This window comes from Malaclemys terrapin, chromosome 8 (assembly GCF_027887155.1).
Source record: "Malaclemys terrapin pileata isolate rMalTer1 chromosome 8, rMalTer1.hap1, whole genome shotgun sequence".
NCBI classification, from domain to species: domain Eukaryota; kingdom Metazoa; phylum Chordata; order Testudines; family Emydidae; genus Malaclemys; species Malaclemys terrapin.
This window is the reverse complement of record NC_071512.1, coordinates 56,408,628-56,424,724: the sequence shown is the minus strand read 5'-3', so window position 1 is coordinate 56,424,724 and position 16,097 is coordinate 56,408,628. Positions and strand designations below refer to the sequence as shown.

Sequence of the window (16,097 nt, the reverse complement as noted above, 5' to 3'; positions counted from 1 at the left end):
AGTGGTAGGGTGGCTAATGGGAACAAGGTATAGAAGCAGAATTTACAACATCCAAGGTGGAAGCCAAATTCAAACAGCTTAATGAGACCAAATCCACGGGCCCTGGATAATCTCCATCCAAGAATATTAAAGGAACTGGCACATGAAATCGCAAGCCCAACAGCAAGGATCTTTAATGAATCTGTAAACTCAAGGGTTGTGCCCTATGACTGGAGAATTGCAAATACAGTATCTAAATTTAAGAAAGGGGAGAAAGCGATTCGGGAAACTACAAGGCTGTTAATTTGACCTCAGTGTATGCAAGGTCTTAGGAGAAATTTTGAAAGAGAGAGTAGTTATGGACATAGAGGTAAACAATAACTGGGATAAAATACTACTTGGTTTTACAAAAGGTAGATCATTCCAGTCAACTTGATCTCTTTCTTTGACAAGATAATCGATTTTTTAGCAAATAAAATGCAATAGATCTAACCTATCTGGATTTCAGTACAGCATTTGATACAGGTCCACATGGGAAATTATTATTTAAATTGGAGAAGAAGATGAGGATTAATACAAGAATTGAAAGGTGGGTAAGGAGGATACTGCAACAGGTCATGCTTCACGGTGAACTGTCAGGCTGGAGGGAGGCTTCTAGCGGAGTTCCTCATAATCAGTTTTGGGATCAATCTTATTTATCATTTCCAAAAAGTGATAATGTGCTAATAAAGTTTATGGACGGCACAAAGTTGGGAGGTATTGCCAATACAAAGGAGGACCAGAATATCATAAAAGAAGATTTGATGACCTTTAAAACTGAAGAAATAGAAATGGAATGAAATGTATTTAGTGCAAAGTCATGCCTCTCGGGACTAACAACAAGAATTTTTGCTATAAGATGGAGATGTACCAGTTGGAAGAGACAGAGGAGAAAGATCTGGCTGTATTGGTCAATCCCAGGATGACTATGAGCCGCCAATGTGATGTGGCCATGAAAAAGGCCAATGTAATCCTAGGATGCATCGGGCAAGGTATTTCCAGTAGAAATAGGGAACTGTTATTACCATTACAGAGGGTACTGGTAAGACCTCATCAGGAATACTGCAGGCAATTCTGATTTCCCATATTTAAGAAAAATTAATTCAAAGTGGAACAGATACAGAGAAAGGCTATTAGGATGATCAGAGGACTGGAGAACCCACCTTATGAGGGAAGGCTTAAGAAGCATGACTTGTTTAGCCTAACAAAATAAGAGATATGATTGCTTTATAAATATCTCAGAGGAGTTATTTCAGTTAAGATCCAATATTGGCACAAGAACAAATGGATATAAACTGTCAGTCAACAAATTTAGGTTTGAAGTTAAACTAACCACTGGAGGTGTGAAGTTCTGGAACAGCTTTCCACAGGGAGTAATGGGAGCAAAAAAATCTAACTAGTTTCAAGACTGAGCTTGATAATAGTACAATGAGACTTCTTACAGTGGCATATGACCCATCTGCAACTTTTATTAGCAAATATCTTCAACAGCTGGAGATGGGACACTAGATGGAGAGGGCTCTGAGTTACAACAGAAAATTCTTTCCCAGGTCTATGACTGTGTGCTCAGGGTCTAACTGACTGCCATTTTGGGGATTGGGAAAGAATTTTCCCCCAGATCAGATCTGCAGTGACCCTGGGGTTCTTTTTTTCTTTTGCCTTCCTCTGCAGAGTGGGGCACCATTCACTTGCTGATTTGAACTAGAGTAAATGATGGATTCTCTTTAACTTGAAGTCTTTAAACCAAGATTTGAGGACTTCAGTAACTCAGCCAGAGGTTATGGGCCTATTACAGGAATGGGTGGGTCAAGTAGGGTTGCCAGGTGTCTGGTTTTCGACCGGAACGCCCGGTCGAAAAGGGACACTGGTGGCTCCAGTCAGCACTGCCGACCAGGCCATTAGAAGTTCGGTCAACGGTGCTACAGGGCTAAGGCAGGCTAGTCCCTACCTGTCCCGGCACCGCACTGTGCCCTGGAAGCGGCCAGCAGGTCCGGCTCCTAGGCGGGGGGGCCACATAGCTCCATGCACTGCCTCCACCCCGAACACCAGCTCCACACTCCCAATGGCCAGGAACCACGGCCAGAAATAGATGGGGGGAGGGGTGCCTGTGTGCGAGAGCAGCACGCAGGGCCTCCTGCGCCCCCCCCACACCTAGGAGCTGGACCTGCTGGCTGCTTCTGGGGCACAGTGCAGAGCCAGGACAGGTGGGGAGCCTGCCTTAGCCCCGCTGACCGAGAGCCGTCCAATGTAGCCCGCACTCCAACTCTGAGCCCCAATCCCATGCCCCAGCCCTGAGCCTCCCCCACAACCCGGAGCCCCCTCCTGTACTCCAACCCCCTGCCCCAGTTCAGAGCCCCCTCCCACACCCTGAACCCCTCATCTCTGGCCCCACACCAAAGCCTGCACCCCCAGCCCAGAGCCTATAACCTCTCCTGCAACCCAACCCGCAGCCCCCTCCTGCACTCTGAATCCCTTGGCCCCACCCCCCAGCCTGGAACCCCCTCATACACCCCAAACCCCTCATCCCCAGCCCCACCCCAGAGCCCTCACCCCCTCAAACATCCCAATGTAGTGAGCGGGGAGCAGGGCCTCAGGGAAGGGGCGGGACTAGGGTGTTCGGTTTGTGTGATTAGAAAGTTGGCAACCCTAGGGTCAAGTTCTGTGGCCTGCAATGTGCAGGAATCGGAGTTGAGAGTCATGCAGTCAGATGTTTTCATTCAGGTCTAAATGCAAACACAGAGGGCTGAATATAGTTTGATGGAGCCGAGTATGAGAGAGAGACAATGAGCAGAAACACCACAGAGAAGGCAGCAAGAAAACCCCAGAGATAGCCAGAGAAGATGATCCTGAGAAAAAGCTAAGAGATAGAGCTTTTGGGAAGAGTGCTTACTAGAAAAAGGCTGGGAACTGTGAGCAAAGAAACTCTCTCCTGTTGTTTCTTTCCTATAATGTTCAGGGAAACAGGACTTTATGTACATTTTTTGTAAATAAACAGGATTGTAGGAAAGAAATATTTGACTCCATCATCAATTTTTCCTCCTACCAGAGGCACTCTGCAAGACTCTGATTACTGGCTAAGCGCTCAGGTCAAAAGGGGTAACAATAGTGAGTACAATACAAGGGGCAAAGTGGTCTGCTGGTTAGGACTGAGGATTGGGAATCATAGGGTTACCATATTCAAACATTTAAAAAAGAGGACACTCCACAGGGCCCCGGTCCCGCCCCCGGCCCTGCCCCAACTCCGCCCCCAGCCCTGCCCCAGCCCCGCCCCTTTTCCGCCCCTATTCCAACCCCTTCCCCAAAGTCCCTGCCCCAACTCTGCCCCCTCCTCTGAGCACCCCGCATTCCCCCTCCTCCCTCCCGCTCTGATCTTGGTTGGGGGTTGCTAAGTGCTTCCATGCTCCCCACTCGCCCTGCAGCCTCTATGCCCCTGCCTGCCCTGCTCCTCCTTGCCCTGCAGCCTTTGCCCCTGCCACCTCTGTGCCCCCTGCTCCCCACTCGCCCTGCAGCCACTGCGCCCCCTGCCTGCCCTGCCCCTGCAGCCTCTACACCCCCCTGCCACCTGCCCTGCTCCCCCCGCTCACCAGGCAGAGGGAGAGCTGCAGGCTCCACCTGGACTCAAACAGTGCTGCACTGCTCTGTGGGGGAGGAGGGACTCTGGCTGCTAGAGGCCCTAGTGGGTGCGAGCAGCTTTCAATCAGGCCAGGCGTCCAAGCAGCCGCGCCGCACTCTGCATGAGGGGAAAGGGGAAATCCCGGACATTTCTACTTGATTAGAAATCCCCCCCGGATGGCCATTTAAAGCTGAAAAACCCGGACATGTCCGGGGAAACCCGGATGGATGGTAACCCTAGGAATCAGGACTGCCACTGACCTACTGTGTGACTCTGAGAAAGTCACATGACCTTCCTGTGCCTAAATGTATCCATTATTATTAAAGGGTGGGTAATACTTCCCTATCTCAGATGGGCATTGTGAAGCTTACTTAAGGCCGGATCATGTTCTTCACCCACTATCCCTGCTCTGCCTCCAAACCAACCAACCTAGCAGTGCCTTTTTGAAGATCCCCTTCAGGGCTGTTGTTGATTTGTGTTCAGACCCTATGCAGGAGGGAGTCTCCTTCTGTGCTCTCCACCCTTACGCACCCAGGCAGGGCTAGGCACAATGTTCTTATTCTTATTTATTATTTGTATTATGGTAGTGTCCAAAGGGCACAACCAAGCTCAAAGCCCTTAGGGCTAGGCACTGTACAAACACATATGACAGCATGGACTCTGCCCCAAAGAGCTTACCCTTAATGTTTGTAGAGTGCTCTGAAATACTAAGACAAAAGGTACAGTAGATACCAAATTATTATTATGAATTAGTAAACTAAACAGATTTTTTTTTCTTCCAAGCAAATGAAGTATGCGTCATACAGAACACCACTACAGCCACTACAATTCAAATCATGTGCTGGGTGGGTAATCTAATTTGTCTATGACTCAGTGCATGATGCCTGATCCATAACAGAATAAAGCTATACACTTGCAATCAATTTAAAAGCTGATTTATATTTACCAGCTATTCGTGTTTATGAACACGGCTCATTTTCATGTATTTTCATTTTAAATCTGTCATTTTGCTTAACCAGTTTAATTTTACTTGGCAGTGTTTCACTGTGCCACAAATATAGAGATTCCACGTGCAATTGTGTCTGCCAGACCCAGATGAAGGAAAAGGTCCCTCCTCAAAGGCTGCAGGGTAGGATGAGGAGAAACACTGTCAAGAGCCGGTATGGTGGATTATGGGAAAAGACGTGCTGATGCGGATGGAGGGGAAGAAAGAGGAGAAAACCACATGCTAAATTTAAAAAATGGTCTTATCCTGCAATCCAAGTGCAAGCAGAGAGGGGCTGAAATGATGTGTCAGTTACAGTAATACAGAGCAGGAATATCCTCTGTCCTGTGCACTGAAAGCGATATACCATCCCTGGGCAGACTAGGAAACTGAGAGGCAGCAAAATATTCCATCTGGTGCATTCCAGACTGGTACCAAAATGGAGATGCTGTATTTCACAAATTGAGCTATCAAACCCTTGTATAGAAAAAGGGAGCTAAAAGGGGCCAATTAGACAGCACCCACATCTGTCAAAACTTTAATCCTTAACCTTAGGAAAACATAATCTAGGATCAAACATAGACACACACAAGTCATTTTGCATTGCCTTTGAAAATGTTGTTATGGATTACCCAAGGTATTATGAAGAGCTGATGAGAAACCCAGACATAGTCCTGCTCAAGCATTTGAAATCTTAAAGAAAAAGAAGTGCATTCCAATTCTTTAAGCATTTAATATATCACAGCTAGACCCTTCTCTCATACTAAGAGAGAAACAGTCCTGGCTTCTTTGCAGACAGTATGAGGTGACTGTCTAGCAATTTTTTATCAAATGTGTTTTAGTTTTCCTTTGAATGGAATTTGGTTTTACACTGTACTTTTCATGCTGACGTGTATCAAAGCACCATGTACAGAACACTGAATTACATACAGTTATGCACTAACTTTGTAGGCAAACCACAGCAGCACAAAGCACTCCCAATAAACTCATGCAGAGTCTTGGACACCACAGCTTTTTTTATTTTTACAATTAATAATACTCAGCACTTCTAAGACACTTTTTATTAGAAGATTGCAAAGCACTTCACAAACATTATTAGTGAATTAAGCTTCCTGACCCTCCTGAAAAGTAAGGAAGTATTTAAAAGATTTACTCATTGCCAGAAGATGCTATGAAGGCCAAAACTATATGAGGGTTTAAAAGACAATTATATAAGTTCATGGAAGATGGGTCCATCAATGGCTACTAGCCAAGATGGTCAGGGACGCAATACCATGCTCTGGGTGTCCCTAAACCTCTGAATGCCAGAAGTTGGGACTGGATGATAGGGGTCAGATCACTTAACAATTGATTTGTTCAGTTCATTCCCTCCGAAGCATCTTGTATCAGCCATTGCCAGAAGACAGGATGCTGGGCTAGTTGGACCAGTGGTCTGACCCAATATGGCCATTCTTATGTAGCTCTCTTAAGTACATGAAAACAACAAGGAGTCTGGTGGCACCTTAAAGACTAACAGATTTATTTGGGCATAAGCTTTCGTGAAGAAGTGAGGTTTTTACTCACGAAAGCTTATGCCCAAATAAATCTGTTAGTCTTTAAGGTGCCACCAGACTCCTTGTTGTTTTTGTAGATACAGACTAACACGGCTACCCCCGATACTTAAGTACATGAAGATATCCGGCCATGCTGCTTGCATAGGGGGATATGCTCCCTGCCCAACCTTCCCCATTCATTTTGTGGGGTACAGCTTTAGCAGGATGTGCTGCATATGTAACCCCTACTAACAATAGTGAGAATTATGAATGTAAGTCACCATCCGCTGCATTGTAAACAAGCCCCCAGAAGCCTGCAGTACAATTGTCTGGAAGGAATCAGGCTGTGTATTTTGTACACAAATAGCTGAAAACATGTAAATATAATAAACAGCGGTAAGCAACATGCTGATTAATACAAGACTCACAAAAGCATATAAGGGGGGTGAATAAATCTTTTCACCTCTATGGTCTGAGCACATTCAAAGCCAGAGCATCAACAAGCAAGATTAGTGAGCTTTGATCAAGGATTAGATACTTATATGAATAAGAATCATATCTTCAGTACACTACCTAAGATGAAAATTATATGAGCTATCAAAGCTCCTGCTGCAGGGCAGAACCTGATCAGCTGACAGGAGAGTACTGCACAATACAGTGAATTATGAAAGGCTATAGGAGTCTTTGAAGCATCTGAAACTGGTCACTGTTGCAGATCTGATACTGATCTAGGCAGGCTATTGATTTGTTCTGCAATAGCTGTTCTTATTTCCTAAGGCCAGATTTGGGGGGCTGGGGTGGGCAGGGTAGGATGCCAGAGAGATCTGCATCCTGTATCTGCTATGAGCACATATTCAGTAGAGTTGCCGTACTGACATAGGCAAGGATAAGAATTGGCCTTTGGAAGGAATTGCATTCTGTATGCTTTGGGGCAGGATGGTCTTGTGGCTCAGACACAAATCTGGGAGTTGCATTAACTAAGTTCTGTTCCTAGCCTAGTCCCTAACTCACTGGGCAACAAATATTTGCAAGGCTATTACCTGTGTCTCAGTTTCCCCTCCCCCTCCCCCTGTAAAATGAAGATAAGAGGGCCTGATTCTCAATTACACTAAGTCCCTTGACACTGCTCAGAGTGGTATAAAGGGGCCTTAGTATAAATGAGAATCAGGCCTAACGTATACATAGCTCAGAGTGGTGTTGTGCGGTATAACTCATTAATGTGTGTAAAACATATTGGGATCCTTGGATGAAAGATGCTATAGCAGTATGGAGGATCATTATTCTTGAAGAATTTTTTATTTTAAACACATCTAGAAATGGGGAAATTGATTCAGAAGTAAGATACCTCTTACCCCAATGTTTGTCAATTTCTAGAACCGAAGAATCAACGGTTTTGGAGTTTCTGAAATGTTTGGGTAGAAATACCAAAACACCAAAAGAGGGGCTGTTATTGTGGTACTTTTATCACAAACAGAAACAGACCCAAGAAGTCTGATTTGAACAAATAACTTTGGTGTTTATTTGATCTGCATCTGAACTCTGAACCTTGTGAGGTCAACCCACCAACACTAAGCATGACACCAAGCTGAAAGCACAGGAAGTGACAGATCTGGCAAAGAAATGACATATGTAATTAAATGAGGTCATGCAATTCTCACTGTGTAAAACTGGCAAATGATAGGAATTTAAAGATGAAATCCATTATTCCATTGATATAATTTAAGCTGTTGTTCCACAGGAACCAGAATAAATATTTTTTATTTGTGTTTATGTTTTCACTGTCTTTTTTGCCTCAGCCATCTCACTGGATTGTCACCAGCAAGGAATAATATCAGGAGCAGCCGAGGTCTCTTGTTATTTCAGATCCACAAATGTCTCCATGAATCTTTTTTTAAAAGCCATGGTAAATATTAACACAAATACTAGAACTGGCACACTCTAGAAATAGGATATTCAGTCGATTTCTTGTTGAAATTTACTGCACATCGAAGTAATGAATACAACTCAGCTTATGCACATAACCCTCTAGTAGCCCATATAGCAATCTTCAGTGCAATAGGCAAAAACACAATCCATTCTCTTGTCAGCTGTTAAAAGAACACATGGCCACTTCACACCACCCATGTTAAGGGCATCACTCTATCGGATTAAGATCCTGAGATAACCAAAGATAACAGTTAACCTTTTGCTAAACTGAAAGAAAACAGCCATGTTTTGAAATTGTGTCTTCCTGGCAGTTCTCCAAACATGCTTTATATTTTCACTGACTAAAATAACACTAACCAACAATAGGAACTAAATGTTAAAAAAAAAAAAAAAAAAAAACCTCACTCTTTATTACAGATTCAGCAAAAATCCTGAATTTGTATTACTTTCTACTGAACACTCATCTTCATATACTGCAATAATGCAAGCCTGTTAAATAAGGAAACGCTACCTCTCTGTCTTATTCACTCTCCTTCCAGTTCCTTAATGAGTAGATTAGACATAGGCCTGTATTGAAACATCAAACCTATGCCTCACTGAGCCTTGCAAAAATTTGGATTGGGCAGCCCTAATTTTTGCTTCCTATCAGTTTTGAATCCATAACAGGATTTTCTCTCTCGTTCCCTAAACACCAAGTTTCTTGAACAGCATCTTCTTACAGATTGTATCAAAATGTCTAAATAATTTTTAAATGTCTAAATAATTCTAGCTCCTGGTTCTCCAGTGCCCACTCTTGTAAATAATTACAAGAAGTTAGAGAGGCAGAGCCTGGAGTGGATCAGTTGATGTACTCAAGCTCATAGCTGCCATGTTTAAACATCTCTGGGGGCTTGCTGACAGGGTGTTCCCCAAGAGGAGCCCCTGGCTCTGATATCCCCTTTCTCCTTGGCACAACACTGAGTGTGTTGATGCAACAGGGCCTCTCTGTTTATTCAGGCTCTCTCTGTGGGGTTAGTTTAGGGTTTGTTTTTTTGCTAGGTGGGGTTGTCCTTTTGTTTGCACTAGCTAATGTTGGTTTGCCTGATTGATATCATTGATGATTTCGAGTTTGATCTCAGTTTTACTTCATTGATTTAAAAAGAACTGTCCTGATTTACACCAATGTGAGACAAGAAGTATACCCAATATTCTTGAATTATTTTTGTATATTCATAGAGGCTATTCATAAGTACGTATAAAGGGACAATAAAAATAAACATCCTTGCTTGCCATGATACTCAGGCAGGCTTTTGGTAACTCTTGGCCAAGCCCTCAGTTGCTATAATTGGCATAGTTCTACTGAGGCCACATCTACACTACAAAATTAAGGTGACCTAACTTATGACGGCATACAGCAGCCGCAGTAATTACATCACTTGTGCATGTCTACACTTTGCTCCTTGCATCGGTGGTGCGCATCCTCACCAGGAGCGCTTGTATTGATTGTGCCGTCAGGGTAGGGCATTGTGAAACGGCTCCTGACAGTTCGTAACAGTTGATATACACAATGCAGTGTCTACACTGGCACTGCATTGACCTAACAGCATTGACCTTGATTCTACGCAGCTCATGGAGGTGGAGTTATTAAGTTGGCGCAGGGAGGCAGTGAAATTTAAGTGTAGACTCTTCCATAGGTAGATTGATGTAAGCTGCCTTGCGTCGACCTCACTCTGTAGTGTAGGCCACACCTGAGCTTCAATGGAGCTACCCTGACGCACACCAGCTACGGATGTGACCCCAGATCTTTAATTATTTTCTTAATTACTTTTTCTACTACTGAGATATGGCTCATTGGTTTGCAAGTCCAAGTATCACCCTAATGTTTCCGTCCCCTTTTTAAATAAAAGAGTGGTACAATGGTGGCAGCTTTCCAGCATAATAACTATTTGTAATTTATAATTACATGTTTTTGTTAGTTCTCAGTTTCTTTGCTCTTTAGTTGTTTCACGTGAATGGCAGCCAATTGACATGAATGGCAGCTTTTTTTAATCATTGATTTTAATGGGAGTAGGATCCAGCCCGCAGATATTATTGTGGTCCCTGCCCCAAATAAATTAATATATTCCCCAGGTCTCTACACCTTCTGTCTCCGAACACATGCACCGTAAGGGCACTGGATTACCATAGGCTGAGAGGGAAATCTGACCTAAAGAAGTCAGTTTCAGCTAAACTGAACATTGATAATTTATATAAGTTAGGAGGAGCTTCTCAACCTGTGACTTAAGTCATCACCTTATTGAGTAGGAGCTGAGGGGAGTAAAGGAGACACCTTACCTTTTTATGAGCAAATTAAAAGCAACAAACAGCAAACAAACACTCTTAACCCAAAACAAAATCCGGTTTGCTCCATCATGTCTCCTTAGGGAAGGTCACAACTCATTTAAACGTCCTAATGATATCTCTATTGCCCATTATTTGAGCAATCAGTTCCTCCAATAGCATACAGAAATTCACAGCTTTGTTCATCTTATAAACTACTGCTCATATAGGACAATTTCTGCCTTTTCATTTGACTAGTCTTTCAAAGCTGGAATACATGTTATCTTCCATTTTCTCAGGTTTAATCTCTTTGCACAGCCAGAGGCAATTGCCATCTATTTGTTTTAAAAAAATCTTTGTTCATTACTTTTCCAGTATTGAACAGAAATCATGTGGCAAACATAGTTTCAGCTCAGCCAATAATTTAATGTATTTATTGGTTTCTATAATGTGCTCAATTCCAATTTCAGAGCACATATACATAACTCTAAAAACTCAGGGCCAGATTCTGATATCAGGTTAAACACAGAGTAACTCCATCAGGTGACTACTCTGTAATTTCCCTGCAGTGGCCAAGATGAGAACATGGCCCCAGAATTTAAACAAAAATGAACAAATCTCTAACCAAATTACCAGCACCACCCTCAAGCAAAATCCAGAGTAAAAAGAAGAGTCTTGTGCAGTTCAATTTATGATTCCATATTGTTTTTAGAACATTTATTATACTTGGCCAGAAATAGGACACTGACAAGTAATTCATCAATTTAGCACTTGGACTCCCACGCCACTAGCATACGTCATTGTTCAGCAATCCCCATTTAAATAACTGTGCACAAGTTCAGTAAATTCTTTGTACAGCTTTCAGTTGCTGTTGCTTCATTTTAGATATCACTAGCCAAATATATAGTACAAGACAGCTTTTTCTGTAAGGTAAAAATAAAAAAATATATATCCATAGTTCTGATCTTTACCAACCACGGATGTGACACGTAGGGCTGGCCCAAAAACAAAAATTCACTTTTGCAAATAAAATGTGAGGTTTCAGCATTTGCTTTCATTCTGCATCAGAACAAAAACTAGACCTTTCAAAAATTTGAAGTAGAGAAATATTCACCTCAGAATAGCTAATTGGCTGGGATGTGGGAGATGCAGATCAGCACCAGATGAGCACTCTAGCCACCCAGCTATTGGCTATTCTGGGGGATAGGGGTCTCTCTAAATACTATCCAGAACCTGAGAAGCCTTCCTGACAATTTTTTTGTTGAAACTAATAAGTTTCCACAAAAAGTTTCAGCTTTGACAAATCAGCATTTTCTGATGAAAAAGCATTTCATTGAACAATTCCCAGCCCGCTCTAGTGACATCACTTATGGATACTGTTCTCAATAAAGAGAAAGCAGAACCTCCTAAATTAATATACTCATATGGATTGATAAGGCTAAGCAACACTTTGGTGGAACCAACACGCATTCAGGATCCGATTCTGATCACATACCTCATTTACGCCAGAGTAACTCCACTGACTTTAATAGAGTTAGCTTTGATTTATACTGGTATGAATAAGAGGAGAATCAGGCTCAGTATCTTTAGTGATGTGAAGCAAACTACTCTCCCTCCACTGACAAGCTGATGTCAACAGGGGCTAGATCCTCAACCCATTCAATTAAAAAGAAATGTGTGTGTGTGTGCCTGTATATGCAATAGTCCCAGATACAAAATGTGCCCATCGATGTCACAGTGGGGAGGAAAGCCTATCTGTATAGCAGCAGATCTTCCAGCCTCACCTCCTTACACTGGTACACAGAGAACCATGCTGGAGTTGACAACGTGAGAGTGGCAACACACCACCCACCAGCATGGGAAAAGAAAAATGTTGGCAAATCCCTAACATTACAAAAATATCATGGGCACTTTAATGTTCATATAGCATGGAAAGGGCTGAGGTTTTTAAAATCTGGGTGGTTTGTAATGGGAGTCTCACATTATTTGGTCCTTTTGTTAGAGTCCCAGATGGTGGAATCAGGTTACTACATAAGAAGCTCAGCTGTCCTTTAAAAAAAAAAAAAAAAACCCAAAAGATAATTTTCTAGCCCTTGTGGCTAAAGAGAAAAGCATGAAAATGTGAAACCTAAACGTTCCAGCACCAGAAGGCAAAGAAACCATTCCCCCTCTTCCCCATTTATTTTTAAGAATCTCTTGATTTTTCTAGTGCTTGACTTGTGATTTTTGAATGCTTGGGTTTGGCAATACTGCCAGAGCAAAATGCACAGAACTAAATTTATTTATGTTGAGAGGATGCAGAATCCTAAAATCGGAATTTGTGATTCAGGGTATCTGGCCTCTGGCTTCCATTTACACACTTTCAACCAAACACACATTGAGCCAAATTCATCTCTAAGGTAAACCAGGTATGAATTTGGCTAGCTTTCTACAGTATTTATTACTGTTCTTAGAGGTCTGTTCTCATCCCACGTACAATACACAAACTAGCTTTAGCGGGCATTACTACTTTGGTCTCCAATCCTGCAAAGACCTGCACATGTGCTTAACTTTATGCACAAGAGCAGTCCCAATGACATCAATGGGAATACTCTCATTTGTTCTTTTGTAGGATCAGAGCCTTGATCAGAATTTTTATGAGCAAATAAAACATGCCTTAGAAATAGTGATTTCTTCACTACACTGACTTACCATCTCTCTTCAGGCTCCCATTTCTCACTGAGCCTTCCTAGGTGATCTTTGGTTCAAACACATATATGTTGTCTTTTTCAAGCCCAAAGGCTATGGGGCTCTCTCAGATATGTCTGTACTCTTCCTCAGGAGGACAAAACACTGGGTGGAGGGAACAGCCTGTTTCTTTAAGAGGGAAAAAAAAATAGCGCAAGTTGCAAAGATGGCAACATGTCCTGATGATTTTAAATCTATGTTAAAAAGCTGGTTATGGATATTATCCCATAATGAATAATCACTTGGAGGCTAAGTGGTGCACTGCACCAGTTTTTCATTCTGCGCATCCGATTTGCAAATCCTGGTGTAATTCATCACTGAAAATGTATTAAGTATCTTCACCCCAGTCTCCACCATCAATTTCATAAAAAACACCAGACAGTTCAGTATCATTAGCACAGTCTGCTCAAAGGAAGGCCAGCACTGAAATATTTGGTGCAATGTAGGTGAGGATTAAGAAGCTTTGGTGTTCCTTGTTAAAGACAAAGCTGTTTTCTATTTTTGCATGCACGGAATTCACAAACTCTGCACCCTGGCTTTCACTTTTCTCCAGCTCCCAACAATATTTTCCATCAGCAGTCTATTGCTGCTGCTGCTACAAATACCAAAATAGGAGATGCCAGGTCATCTTCCCCTTGTTACAGTCTCCACTGTTCACCACAATATTGGGATCAATGGGTCTGATTCTAATTTCACTTATTCCAGTGTACACTGGGAGTAACTTCACTGAAGTCAGTGAAGTTACACTTGTGTGAAAACAGTGAGACACAAACACTAGGACAAATGGGACTTGAGGGCACTTTGCAGGATCCAGCCCCAAGTCTCCAAATGAAACTAAAGCATTAAATCAAAAACAGCTTTGGATCACATCCTGCTATTTCCTCCCCTCCCCCTCTCCCCCCCACATCTTATATTTAAAGATTAAGATTTAAAGTCTAAGGATCACATGACCCGTCTGTACTTTGAACTCAGATAAACTTATTACTGAATGAAGTCATGTGTAAAATGCTTTCCAGTAGAGATTATTTTGAACCAGGCAGTGCTAAGAAATGCTACAGAATTTCAACTCTCAAAGGTTCAGCAGCAAAATAAATAAATAAATAAATAAATAAATAAAGGGGGGGGCATTCTTGTACAAAGTGCATTACTTAGAGGGGGAATACAAGATTGCCCTTATGTAAACATAAGTATATTTGTACTAGAGAAAGCAGACTTTGGCTTTTTAATTTGGCTAATTAATGGAGAAAAAACTCACTATCACACTTCTGGAACTATATCTATACTTTGGATAAACTTTTGCCTAGCTCTATATAACCCTGAATCTGTGTATTTCCTTTGATGCAAAAGAAATCTCGATAAATCATGTTATTATTTTAAGTAAATAAAACCAATATCAGTAATTGCACTCAAAATTGGCAAACTTGGGATAGATTGGGGTGTAAGGAGCCAGATTCTGAAGAGGTACATGATCGCATCTAGTATTTGGAGAAGATGTAAAAGTGAGGTCCTGACCAGTTGGTATATTTCCCTCAAGAACAAATGGCCTATGTCTTGGCCGAATTCCAACTTGAGTAACGATATGCTGATCAGTTAAATTCACCCTGTAGTTTTAACTGAATACAATAATCCTCTTCACTTCCTTCCATAAACAGTTGTATAGTGCTGTTGTGCACTGTTAAATGGCAACTGCTCTCTGCCCTAGAGATGGCTGCATTTCAGGGGTAGATGAAGGGATTCCTATATATAGAGAATACATGTTTGTGTTGTGGTTTAAGATTTTACTGGAATGAGTTTGGAATGCCTAGAGAATGCCATGCCTATCACTGTATTATGTCAGGAAGATGCTTTTATGCAATGTAACCATATTCCATACAAAAAGATTTTTTTAGAGACACTTGGCAGATATTTTAAACACACTTGACAGATTTCTCTCCACCCACCCCACCCAAAATTAAAGACTCACTCCCCACACTGCTGCAGCCCAAAAATCCTGTGTTCCTCCTACAGATGGAAAATTCCCCCATTGACCAGTACAGGGTTAAGTCCATAAGTAAAGCAGATAAGTAGAAGAGAGGGAAGAGCTCTTGGCTGGATACTGGGGCACCCAGACAAAACAAAAGAAGACTTCTGTGGGTCCTTATTGTTCCCCAAGCCTGTGCACTGGTTAATTTTTATGAATAAACAGAATGAAACATAATAAATAAAATATTTATACTCCTACAGCATAATCTAAGGAACTCAGAGCACTTTACAGATATTAATTTGTTGGCTTACAACCCCTTGCCTCTGCAAGGTGCCGTATAGAAGTACTATAGCCCCATTCTACAGAAAGGAAAACAGACAGAACTATAGGACCAAACCCTGGGCCCTTAGTCGGGCAAAATTCCCATTGGAATCAATAGCATTTTTTCCTAAGGACTGAAAAATTTGGCTTTAAGGCTAACAAAAATGATCATGGCTTTGGGGGCCTCAGGTTACGTGTCCAATTTGATACACGTCGAGTCTGACTTTCACAAGTGCTGAGCATCCACAGCACCCATTAACTTCACCTAGAGTTCTGAGTGCTTAGCACTTACCAAAAAAAAAATAATCAGACCCAGTGTTTCAAATTAGGCTCCCAGAATCGGAAGCCACTGTCCCTGTGAGCAATCCAGCCCAGTGGCACAATCAGAGGGGCAATGCTGGGAATAGTGCCTGTGACGAAGTGGGAATGTTCTTAATGTTTTCTCTGAGTGCTGTGTGGGTGCCTCAGTTTCCCCAATGCATTTCTCGTGTGTCTAGGGGTGTGTGATTGTTGCAGAGCCCGAGGAGGCCAGTGTGATGCTGTCTGCACAGAGAATGGCCAACACCCTGTCTCCTTGCAACTGATGGCCTGGGCCCCTCCTCTGCAAAGGTGCCAACTGAAGGTGTTGGAGAACAAAGAGATCAGGTGGCCTCCTGGCCCGGGAAAGAGACAAAGGAAGAGGAGGGGCTGGAGAGAATTCAGTTTGGAGCTGGC

The 16,097-nt window shown here is 42.4% G+C and overlaps 1 long non-coding RNA gene across 1 annotated transcript in view; it reads right to left on the bottom strand.

Annotated features, from left to right (window-relative positions):
• LOC128842262 (uncharacterized) overlaps positions 1 to 16,097 on the bottom strand; it is a 29,986-nt gene that overhangs the window by 7,826 nt on the left and 6,063 nt on the right. Inside the window, exon 2 of the long non-coding RNA XR_008445955.1 lies at positions 13,064 to 13,228. This is a non-coding gene — a long non-coding RNA (uncharacterized LOC128842262). The remainder of the gene's footprint in view (positions 1 to 13,063; positions 13,229 to 16,097) is intronic.